This window comes from Amblyomma mixtum, chromosome 9 (assembly GCF_055824585.1).
Source record: "Amblyomma mixtum isolate Tamu chromosome 9, ASM5582458v1, whole genome shotgun sequence".
Taxonomy (NCBI): Eukaryota; Metazoa; Arthropoda; class Arachnida; order Ixodida; family Ixodidae; genus Amblyomma; species Amblyomma mixtum.
This window is the reverse complement of record NC_143020.1, coordinates 53,373,593-53,386,288: the sequence shown is the minus strand read 5'-3', so window position 1 is coordinate 53,386,288 and position 12,696 is coordinate 53,373,593. Positions and strand designations below refer to the sequence as shown.

At 51.2% G+C, this 12,696-nt stretch overlaps 1 protein-coding gene and 1 pseudogene across 1 annotated transcript in view; both read right to left on the bottom strand.

Moving 5' to 3' along the window:
* Window positions 1-12,696, bottom strand: part of LOC149329016 (uncharacterized) — a 149,710-nt gene that overhangs the window by 23,972 nt on the left and 113,042 nt on the right. The gene's annotated exons all lie outside the window — the stretch shown is intronic.
* LOC149329018 (U1 spliceosomal RNA) lies at window positions 415-565 on the bottom strand (annotated as a pseudogene).

Genomic DNA, 12,696 nt, shown 5'->3' with positions numbered 1-12,696 from the left:
TCGTGCAAACATAGCCATACAATGCTTACGTATTAATAAATGCTTTGCACCACCACTCCACCCGACACCAACGCGATTAAAGCCGTGACCGCGAAAGCCACGTTTCCACTTCCCCTCCTTTACTAGTTCTCCCATTCAGGTGTCCACATAAAAAATCAGCCATTTATTGCGCCTTTCCTTTACTTAATCCTAGACTAGCATCTTAACTGCGAACCTGGTACCGGGGAGTGGATAGCCTGATCTTCGTGCAAGCCGACTGTGAAGTTAGTACAACGATCCTCAAGCGGCCTGTCGCCTATAAAAGGACAAAACAGGGCCCGAAACTCCACATAGCCGGCGCTAGTGCCGAACAGATATCGCTCACAAGCTAGATATACCATTAGGGTAAGCACTACTAACTTTCGATTAGATTATCGGGGGATGGCACGAAACCATCCCCCACTACCAAAAATTATGTGCCCAAATACCTTCTTAAAGGTAATGGCAGAGTTCAGCGCGGTCACAGTCACCGCTCCTCACTCCGGAGGCGCCGCTTTCCTGATCGCGGACGCCTCGCACACAGTTTTAATGGGGAATGGCCCGACGCATGCCGCTGATGTGGAGCTACTCATCGAAGCCCTGCGCCTTGCTTTATTGAGGTTACTCCAAGGGTACAAAGCGGTGCGCAACGTCAACGCGTTTTCAAAGCGTTCTTCGCTGATTAATAAAGACAGAATGGTCTCCCTTCAAGCTTTTAATTGAAATCCTTTCTTAATGCAAAGCCGGGCTCTGAACAAGCGTTCAACGAGGCGTTTTTTGTTTAGACTTGGTTCCGACTGGAGGGGCCCTCGTTACCCAAGCTGCATTAAAAAAAAAAGAAGAGAAAGAAAAAAAGGTTGTGAAGCCACGTGTTTTTTTTTTTCATGTCTACTGGGAGCATTCGGCCGATGGCGCTGCCTCGTTATAGTGACACTATAGCCTATAGCCTCGTCTGCTTCGCTGCTTGTTGCGCATGCGCAAACGCACCGGAACGGCGGCAAACTAGTGGGGAAAGTTCTCGTGCCCGGCTTCTAATAAAATTTGACGCAACGGACTCTCCTAAACTCTTTCCTTCTTCCATAGTTCAGCACATATTAGCGCATTCGGTTTCTCGCATCCTCGAGATGACTGCTTGGGTAATTAGCAGACGACGGAGAGGTGGGATGGTAGCGGGAAGCGCGCGCGGCCATTTTGATATGGACTAGAAGGACTGCGGTTCTTCATGCGATGTTTTGCGCGATGAAGGCGCTAGACCGTGGTGCATACCATGGAGTAAGAGTTTTTCCTTCCCCCATGGTGCACACAGTTTGTGTCGTCGGCAATGGCGCCTTTTACGTTAGTTCGCGCAGTTTATTTATTAGTTTTGCATACGTGTGCGTGATCGCAGAGTTTTGATTCACAAAATGTTTCGATTGTTAATTTCGTGCGCCCGGCTAATGTGGCGATGGTGTTCGAGGCCTTTCACGAGAGTGGCTGCCGATTCGAACTCCGAGTACGCGCTCAGACGCGCGCATACATGCATGTGTTGAACGGGTTCCGAGAGCGTAGGGTCTTCATTGCGTTCTGCGCAGTGGAAAGGCCGATGTGCTTTGAGAAATGCTTGATTGACTCAAACATGACCTTTATTAAAAAAGAGCCCATTGCTCGTGGCATCTCTGTAGGCATATAAGTGGCCACACAGTGGTCACGGCAGCCGATCGAGGTGAGGGCTGTTTTTGTCTTCGCCGATTGTCGTACAGCTTGATGCTCGGACCTTCTGCTGTAAATGCTTAAATATCTTAGAAGTACCGTACGCATGCGTCTCCTCGTGTTTGGCTCATTAAAAGAGCAAAAAGAAGAATTGCCGACACGCAGGACTTGATTTAGCGCCTTTCATTCCAGTGCCAGTTTTCTGCGGTAAACCAGTATTATTAGATACGATACGCAGCTAAATTTGTACAGTACACCCGCTTGTTCTAGATGAACATTCAACAAGCTGATATGTGCTTTTCTCGAGATTATGTGTGCATCCCTTGCCGGCAGAAAAAGGCGGCGGGCGACAGACCACAGTTCAACGGAACGTATCCCGATTCGTTTCTGATTGCAGCCTACAGGAAACAGTCCACGAAAGTATAAATCGCAACGACCACAGCAGAGTCAATCATTCAGGGTCGATCGTCCGCGGTCATAACAGCCAAACTTACTGCGTAGTAAACAAGCATACCGGCAGTTATTCCTTTCCATGTGGTGTCGGCTGAAAGACAGATTGCGATTGTTCATGGCATGCTTTTGAGTATTTCTCGAAGCTTAGACATGGTTCACCCAAGCACACGGTACACACCGAAAGCACACGCTCGCCCTGTCGTCGCTGATGTATACGGTTGCGCGAGAGCGATCCACTGTTTGTTCTCGTGTCTGCGGCAGCCCTCAATATCTACTGGTCGTTGTTTTCGTTCTCGTGCGCAGCAACGACACGCAGCAGAACGCGAAGCTACGGAAAGTATCAGGCCATGATCCGTCACTGGCTTGCTTTCGTAATTTCCATCTGGCTGGTTAGCGCTGGTTAGCCCAATTAGCGCTGTGCCTCCGACCTTCGCCGATCATGCACTAAGCCGAATTACCGAACCTACTCCAATTCTTTTAAGGCGAAAGCTTTTAGTGCCTCATCGTTGTCGACAGGAGGTCCTCACAAGAGCTGTCACGGTTTTCGGTTGGTCGAAATGGTTAAGACGTTAGAGCGCGCGGATTCGAAGTAATAAGGTCACCCACGGATGCCAAGCCATCCTTCTTGGAGCAGAAGACAACTAGCGAAAAATAGTTGTCGTCCGGATGCCTAGCGCCACTTCCTGGAGCTGAAGATAACTAATAAACAATAGTTGTCGTCCGATCCGACAGGTGGCGCAACGCGTAGGCCAAACAGTGCGTCAGGAAAAGCTTTCGCCTTGCAGCACTTAAGAGAGCCAAAGTGCCCCCTAAATTTTCATTGCGAAAGCGCTACTTCACTAGCTACCCTAAAAAGCTGATGGAGTCTCTGCAGCCGCGACCTTTGACCCTCGATATCTTCCAGGTACCTAAATAAATATCTGCGGCTGGGCTTCGAACCAGCGGCGGCGCGAACACATCAGCTTCGCTGGTCACTGCATGAAAGCACTGTGCTACCGCAGCAACCGATCACACCCCGACTTTAACCGGCACACTCTAGCGCTCTGCACTGCACGTCGCCGTCTTCGTCACCTTCCCTCCGTGGGCAAGGAGCATTGTCAGCCTCCTACCCCGCAAAAACCGCAGGTGAGGGTGAAGGCTCTGAGATCGTCACGAAATTGAAGAATGAATCAATCAAATCTTTATTTAAAAGGGGAAGCTCGAGGCCGTTAACACGGATAACTGGCTCCCAGGGTCAGTGGACCACATCGCGCTCTGAGTTGCGTGGCAGCAGTGAGAGGTGTGCGCTGCATGCGCTGGCGTTGAAAACGTCGCGGCGGAAAGGTGGAACTAAAGCCACGGGCCGTAGGCGTTCGTTGTGTTCATTGCAGTGGGCGTTGACAACGTTGTAGAAATTTTAAAAATAAAAATAGTTTGGTTTGGGGGAAAAGAAATGGAGTCCTTGTGAAACGCTGTTTGCTCCTCCCGAAGAATGCGAGAAGGAATGGCTCCCGCAAGCCTAATTTTAATGCGAAAGTATTTCTTGGCTCATTAGTGGCGTTCGTCCGATGAGACAGATCCATACCCAATGCAACACTAGCCACATAGCAATCCATACGTGGGGTCAACTGGCTGAACAGTCTTTTCTTGCGGAAAAAATCAAACAAAGAAGCAAAAAACAATAATGAAACATAAAAAATTCAACCAACAAAAACAAATAGCTCATCAAGACAGCAGTCGTATAAAACGGCGACGACAACGCGAGCGTGTGCCTTCGTGCTGTGTAAGCTTCGAGAAATCCTCGAAAGCATGCGATGAGCAATCGCAGTCTAACGTGTTTCAGTCGACACCACCATAGGACGGAAAAACTGCCCGTGCGTTGTTCATCAAACGACTCGCCGTACTCATGCATTATTGCGTGCTTGTTTACTACGCAGTAAGTATGTAATACTGGACCGCCGACGATCGACCCTGCATGGTGATCGACTCTGGTGTGGTCGTTCGATTTCTACGCTCGTGGACTGCTTCTTGTAAGCTGTAAGACGGAGGAGCGAACTTTAAGGCCCCTGCAGACAGGTACTCTACTCTGCCCTGGAATCTTAAAGCATTACGATCCTAACACGGATGGGCGATGCCCGCACTGTGGGGAGACCTGTGATATCTTCCACATGGTGTGGGCATGTACTCAAAATCCCCACCTCCCCCCTTCCCCTACCCCTTCCAGAGAGGCATGGGAGACTGCCCTCCTCAACTGCTCCTCGCTTGAGTCCCAAAGGGCTCTGGTGAAACGGGCGAGAGACGGGGCATTGTCATGCGGTGTCCCGGACTAGGGACGCCGACCATGTAGCGGGGCCACTCTGTGGCTCCCAAACTCTATTTCAGCAATTAAAAGTTTTCACCACCACCACCGGCTTTTGCTGCGGGCAAGGAATGCGCGCATCTCGACAAATCCGCATGTCAGCTTCTTGAACGTTCACCTAGAACAAGCGGGTGTACTGTATAAATTTAGCTGCGTATCATATTTGTAATCTTGCAGCTTTACCGCCGAGAACTGTCACTGGAATGAAAGCCCTCCGTGTCGGCGCCTCACGTTCCGCGTGTACTTGCATGATGATCAGCGATAAGAGCTTCTTTTTATCTCTTTTTTTTTTCGTAATGACCCAAACGCGAGGAGATGCATGCCTACGGTACTTTTCAGATATTTTAAGCTTAAGTGGCAGAAGGCCCGAGCATCAAGCTGTACAACCATTGGCAACGAGAGAATCAGCACTTGGTCGGCTGCCGTAATTCTGTGGCCACATATATTATGCCCGCAGAGATGCCTCGAGCAACGTGCTCGTGAGGGCTTTTAATTAAGGAAAGGCTTCAGTCAAGCGTTTTTCAAAGCATATCCGTCTTTGCACTGCGCCGAACGCAATGAAGACCGTATACGCTCTCGTATCGCGCTCAACCAACACCTCGCAAAACACATTCAGCCCATGAGCGCGTACTCGGAACTGGAATCTGCGGCTGCTGTCGTCAAATGCCTCGAATACCATTCATTGCAATATCAGCCGGGCGCACGAAATTAACAGCGGAAATATTTTGTGAATCTGAAGTATGCGATCGTATTATGAAGTGAGCATTTGTGCTTCCGATTTGGTGAGACGATCGAAATATGATTGCGCATACACATGCAAAAAGTATCAATAAACAGCGAGAACTACCGCAGAATGTGCTATTGGAGGCCACACAGACGATATGCTTCGTGGTAGCCGAAACGAGCGCCTGCATTGCGCAAAACATCGCATAAGGCTTTTTTTCCCCTAATTTCTATCACTGCAATTCGTCCGCCAAAAAAAAAAAAAAATGAGCCAGTTATGCGCCTTTCCTTTACTCATTTCTAGGCTGGCATCTGAACTGCGAAGTTGCACCAGGGAGTCCATAGCCTGATTTTCGTGCAAGCGGCCTCTCTCAAGTCCGTACGACGCCCCTGAACTGGCCAGTCGTCTAGAGAGAGGCAAAACCGGAGCCCCAAATTACTGCATTAGACGGCTAACGCTGAACCGATCTCGCCCACAGGTTAGCTACACAATTACGCTCAGGTGTGCTGACTTTCGATTAGATTGCCGGGGGACAGCAGGAAGCCGTCCCCCACAACCAAAAATTTACGTGCCCATACAAACATATGGCAGAGCTAGGCCAACTCTCCCCTCGCCTCACTCTGGAGGAACCACCTACATGATCACGGCACCTCGCACGCGTATTTTTTAGACACCAGAAGACCGCCCCTTACTGCGAGTGCGCAGCAGAGTTACTCATCGAAGCCCTGCGCCTTGCTTTAGATAGGATGTCCCTAGGGTACTAAAAATCGTGCGCTATCCACGCGTATTCTAAGCAAGCGTCCCTGATTAATAAAGCCAGGGTAATCTTCCTTGAAGCTTTTAATTGAAGTCTGTTCTTAATGCAAGGGTGGATTCTGACCGAGTGTTCAACGAAGTGTTTTTCATTTACACTTTGTTCCGACAGGACGGGCCCCTCGCTATCCAAGCAGCATTACAAAAGAGTGAAAAAAAATATATACCCAAGTCACGTGTTTTCTCAGGGACTCCTGGGAGCATTGGGCCGAAAGCGCTACCTCGTCTCTTTCGCTGCTTGTTGCGCATGCGCACACGCACCGAAACAGCGGCCAACTAGTGGGGAAAGTTCTCTTGCCCGGCTTCGAATAAAATTGACGCAACGGATTCTCCTAAACTCTTTCCTTCCTCCATGGTTCAGCACATAGCGCACCCGGTTTCTGGCATCCTTAATATCACTGCTAGGTTAATTGGCAGACAACGGAGAGGTGGTATGGTAGCGGGAAGCGTGCACGGCCATTTTGATATGGACTAGAAGGACCGCGGTTCTTCATGAGATGTTTTGCGCGATGCAGGCGCTACGTCCTCGGTCATATAAGCCATTTAGGGGATACATCGGCAGCCGTAACGAGTTACGTTACGTGTGCTGCTTTTGCATTTTCTCACTGCGCGGTTCACTGCATTTTCTCACCGAGTGTCCACCAGCACGCGCCTCTAGAATTTCCACTCCATAGCAGGGACTCCTACAGCGCTCGAGAAGTGAATATGCGCTTTCTTACATCTGACTTGCCGTCACAACACTCCCACATAATCTGGATACATGCGGTTATTTAAGAGCAGGTTCGCGTAAACCCCCATTTGAATTTTTCCACAGTCCTGGGATTGCTTTTAACAGCGATGTGTTTACGCCGGAGGTTGTTCCACTAGTCGTGCGTAGCGGCATGTTCGTCGTGCGCACCGCTCGCTGTGTTCCTACAGTATTGAGGTCACCCACGGACGCCTGACGCCCACTCTCGGAGCAAATGACAGCTGCTGTATTAGTTGTCGTTTGCTTTGACAGGGGGCGGTAGCCGTCCGTGGGTGGTGCTAAAATAAACAGTTGTATGTACTGACGACTTTGTGATCGTTGATCTCGTAAGGGGGGTTGGGGGTACTACAGACGACAACAGATAGAAATGACGAGTATAATCACGGTTAACTTAGTCGAACAAAACTAAAGCAGCATCGCTGTGTCGTCGAGGGCAAGGCCATGCCCTAATAGCGGCGTCCGTCGACGCGGCCTCCCCGGCTGATACTGTCGCCGGCGTCCGCTGCACGGACAGCGCGCCGCACGGACCGGGCTCTTAAGACATGGAGGCCGCAGCCGTTACCCAAACCGGTACCTGAAGATTGCGTGGTTATCATTAAGCCGAGAACCGAGTATCCCTGAACGAGGTATTTCAGGAGAGCGGACACGGACGGGCGTTCATCGCCTACCTCGAACCGGCTCGTCGCTACTGATCACATGTAGCTCTCCCGGTGAGAGATCAGAACTTCATTCGCTTCGCCACGCGGAAGCCCGAAATTCCAGAAAAGATTATCGGGGACTTCTAGCTCAATATGGAGAATAAGAGAGTCCCACTGGAGGGACACCTGATCAAGACGGCGGAAATGTCTGTTACGGCGCCGTTACTACGCATCAAAGACCCAGCAGAATCCCTCCGCACAAGTTTCCGGTAGCGCCACGGCGAAATTCTGCAGACACGCAAGTTCGGGACGTCAAATAAAGCGCGAATCACCTTTCCCAGGAAACAGAGGCCGCGCTACGTACATTACGAGTCGATGCTTGTTCAAGTCCAACAATATCAGCGCACCATCCCGGCCTGCGGGCTCTGCGGTGTTGTCGAAGACCGCATGGACGCCTTCCCCGCCCCAGATCGGACTACTGTCAGTGTGCAGCCAGCAAGTTCAGCTCGCTGAGAGAATACGGGTCCCTCACGATTCTGTCCCAAAATGCTTTCTGTGCGACGGAGCACGTACAACGGGTGCTGGCGCGTGCTTTGCAAAGTACCTAACCCCTCAGCCCCTGCTCCCGGAGCTGGGACCGACGCCCAAGAAGGCCGCCGTAAACGTAGGAATCGGCGGCCCCTCCCAACCAAGGCCAAGGGAGCCAGCCAGGCCCCAAGCAAGCGAGGTGGTCCATCTACCGGCAAGCCGGAGATGCTACCACCGCCACCCCGAGCCGACGTGGAGACACGAATGGGTGCACCCACACCAAGTTCTTCGCGTACATGCGTGAAGAGCCGTCCTCCAGGGATTCCAGGTGGGCAGCAAGGGCAGGGCAGCCCCTCCTAACCTCCCTCCACCCCTTCCGAACCACCGACAGAAATGGGCCGAGCAATCCCAAATTTCCGCCCTCAAAAAGGAAATCGCAAATCTACGAAAGCATCTTGCCCCGACTGAGGCGCGCCATAACTTTCCTGCCTAGAGGCCCACTCCCCCCGCGGTGAAGACGGATAGCGACACAGCGGCGAATGCGCATGCTAGGACCAACCGCGCGGTCTGCACTTGAGGCGGAGGTTAGCGCACTTGAGGCCCCGATGAACTCCGCATTCTCCGCAATAGAAATTCAAATCGCAGCCACCATCAAGGCGGCTCTAGACAAAAATCCCGAGCTTTGTAGCCGCACACACGACCGCACCAACTATAACTACCAGGTGCTCCGGCACACTCAAGCGTGTAAGGAGCCACAGTAATGATACTGGTAGACCAAAAGCCGCGACTGAGGAAGAGGAGCCCGCCCTCAACCTGCCCAGCGTGACGGAATCTGCTGTTATTGGGGTACCCGGCTCAGTGGCTGGCCCGTGCCTAGTAAGCAGAAATTCGTGATAATCATGGCGAGCACTCCTAAACCGCGAATTTGGTTATGCAGCAATCTGGACGCCGTTCAGATTTTACAGTCGAACTGCCGAGGATTCAGGGCCCGCACTAAGCGACACGACCTCCGGCTTTTCCTAACAATGTTCCCAAGTCTTCCTGCTGTAGTGGCCCTATAAGAGCCGGGGGACGCAGCCACTCTCACAAATTACACAGTATATCAGCAAGATGCACAGAGCTGCCTCTGCGGGCATAAGAATTATACCACACGACACGTGCCCAGATCTCACCTTTACCAAAAGTATCACATATGCAGGTCGGCACAACACCGAGGAAACTCTGGGTACCGACCGCTGCATCCTTGGGAACAGAATCGGCAACAAACCCCATACAAGACCTCACACCAAAGCAACCTTTCCTGACTGGACCAATTTTGGATCCAACTACACTAACCCTCCTCCTATAGCAGATCAAGGTTCCACTACCTGGTCACAACCCCTCATCTCCCAACTGTAAGGTATGGAACAGCACGTTCAAATCTCACTGGCGAACCCGGCGGTGGACAACCACCTCCTTGACCTCTGGGAGGCCAGGCAAAGCCTCGTCGGCAGCTAAAAATCCTAATCGCGGACCTCACTCAAGAAGCGGCAGAGTATACGGCCCAACTCAACGACTCGAACTAGGTAAATCGACGCAACACCGCTGCTAGACAAATGTCAAACCGGAGCAAATGGCGCTTTGTCCGCGCCCTCATAGATCCGACCCAATCCCGCACCGAAACCCAAAAACATCTTCAACGAGAAATTCACAACTTCAACGGAGACAAAGCTAAACTGGCTGACGCACTCCGAGATAAATATCTGCACACACATCAGGATTCATGTGGTCCGGCGTATACGTATGCAGGTTCTGAAAACGCAGAGCTGGATCGAACGTTCCAGCTTCACGACCTCAAAGCGGTCCTGGCCAAAATGAAACGAGGGACAGCCCCAGGCAGGGGCTAGGTGACAGTGAAACTTCTCGCTAACCTCCCCGAATCGGCCTACGAGCGGCTGGCTGAATATTTGAGTACCATATGGGCGGGAGGTACGCCTCTCCCGCTGGATTGGAAGACGGCCCTCGTCAAGTTCATACCCAAACCAGGCAAACCTCTCAACACTGACAACCTCCAGCCCATCTCTCGCACTTCTTGTGTGGGGAAGTGCATGGAAGCCGTGGTACGCGATAGACTGTTTGCTACCTAGAAACGCACGCCTATGTAGACCCCATGTACCAGTTTGGCATAAGATGTACTGCTGCAATTTCATAATGAAATCGTTGATCCTGTCGAGCACCCTAGCGACGACAAGGTGGTCCTCGCACTGGACTTGCGGAGTGCTTTCGACAATCTGACGCATGATATCCTTTCGTGGGTACAACACATTCCAATACATTGAACCATTCCTCATAGATCGTCAATCATATATCCGACTCCAAGACACTGAACACGGCCCGTACCAATATGGCACGCGAGGGAATCGACAGCGTGCAGTCTTCTCGCATCTTCTCTTCAATCGACCGTGATGAAGCTCCCTACCCTGCTGGGTGAGGTCCCTGGTGTGCAGCATTCCCTGTACGCGGACATCACCCTCTGGGCAACACACGGATTGGTTGAATAAACTGGCGCCAACCCGGAGCAAGCAGCGGCTATTGTGGACGATTATGAACGCCGCTGCGGCCTTGAGTGCTCCCCGAGCAAATAGGAATTCGTGCACATGCGTCACAATCCAAGGATGGGAACCAAAATTGCCCTCTCCCTGCTTAGTGGCCCGATATCTGAACACGAGCAAATCAGAATATTGGGACTCTACATACACAAGAACTGCAAGAATGATACCATGCTGAAAAAGCCTCCTCAAAGTGGGAGACCAGGTGGGCTGTATGGCCCGCCGGGTATCAAACAAACGGAGCGGTTGCGATGCAAAGACGCCCTGCAGCTGGCCAATGCATTCGTGACCAGCCGAATCCTGTATTCGGCACCGTACCTCCACCTGCGCAAATGCGATGAGAACGCTGTGGAAATTATTCACTGCAAAATCTTTAAGAGAGCTCTCGTCCACCCCATTGCAATATCCAGCCAACGTATCCTCTGTCTGGGGATGACGATCACCTTGGGAAGCTGCGCAAGGCTCATCGCAACAGCCAATATTTGCGGTTAAGCAAAATACGTGCGGGTAACCGCCTCCTGACCCGCCTGCACATCACTTACACAACCCAACAGGAGAGGGGGTATCCCTGCCCGAGGCGTGGCGTTTCGCGCTGCAAGTTCGCCCCCTCCCAAATAACATGAGAAAGGTTTGCCATGCTGTCCACCGCCTATCGCGAGCGGAGGCCATTTCCGAGCAGTATGGTGCTCAACCAGGGGTATTTTGCACGCACGCAGTCGGCCCACACCACGGGGTTGGTACACGGCGGCCGTCGTCCACCAAGACACCCCAGTTCAGGGCCTCACCTTCCGTGCCCCCCCCATTACATTCGCGGAGCAAGTTCCTATCACACTTCGAGCCGCGGAACCAGCAACCGCAGTCATTATCACCGACACAAGGAGAGCTTGCCGCAATTTTAAACAGGGACAGTTTCCAGATCGTGCCATACAAATTTTACATAGATGTGAGTACCGGGGTTTCCCAACCGGGCGCAACGAGGCCAAGGGAGTGACACTCTCATAGAGCCAATGGGGACGTTTTTTTTAGAAGGCGATGGTGGCGGCACCTGGGAGAGGCGGTAAACGCATCAAAAATCCAATATGGCGGCGAGCGTTTAGGCGGCTGGTTGTGGCCGGTTGCTCGCGCTACAGTGCACTGTACTCGCGCGTTCCTAGTGCTGGCGGCCGCTAGCTCGATCCAAGCTTTGTAAATACTGGTGATTAACTGATCCCGCGCTGCATTCACGCTTGATTTCCTAAGTACTTACGGAATCTGCTCACTCGCTTTTGTATTTCGATGTGTCTGTTGATGTAGCATGGTGCATGGTGGCGAGCGGCGCGACTGCTTAGCAGCTGCGCTCGCTCGAGAACGAAAAGCGTAAATGGTTTTGTACAAAGAACACTTTATTAAAAGAACATCAGCAGTGACAATCGATGTTCAAAAAGTGATTTTAGGCATCAGTGACATTGCAGTATCACTAACAGGCATCCTAAAAATCAAAATAAAAAAAACGCCATTATGTAAACCTAGAAGACATGAGCGCACAGACAATGTATAGGGGATAAAAAAAAGGTATCGAGGTAGGTACAGTATACATAATAAAATGCTACATGACTGAATATAACTCTGTACGCGACTTTGTAAGAGATTTAGGTAAATAGCAGGGAAGTAAAACATCTGACATGTATTGAAACGCATCAGTCTGTGGCTATGAATAAACACACGCAGAGAAACGGAGCGAAAATTTTCAACCTTTGACTCGTGTAGAAGAAATCACAGTGCGTTGGGCTAGGGACAACATAATATGCTGCAGTGCTAGTTCTTAGTATAAATACTCCAAGAAAAGCTCACTGTGTGACTCGACATGACGCCAATGCCGCTGCTGCAGTGCGAATGTCGCCGACGTCGAGGTTTTCGCTTGCGCGGCTGACCGGGCGTCGTCTGCTTGTCGTCTGCTGCCGTGTTACCCCCGTCGTCATCTTCGCAACTAATTTCTTTGATATCTTATTTTTAGTACCTATGCCTCGTTATAATTTAGTTCATAAGCATGTTTTTATTATTGATAGTGGTCGAAAAATTTCACTTTTATTAGGCTTAACTGCAGCCGCGTTTACCGCCGATACCAGGATCGCTGCAATCGTTTCGACCGTGGCGCCACCCTCGGCGCGGACGCGCAACTT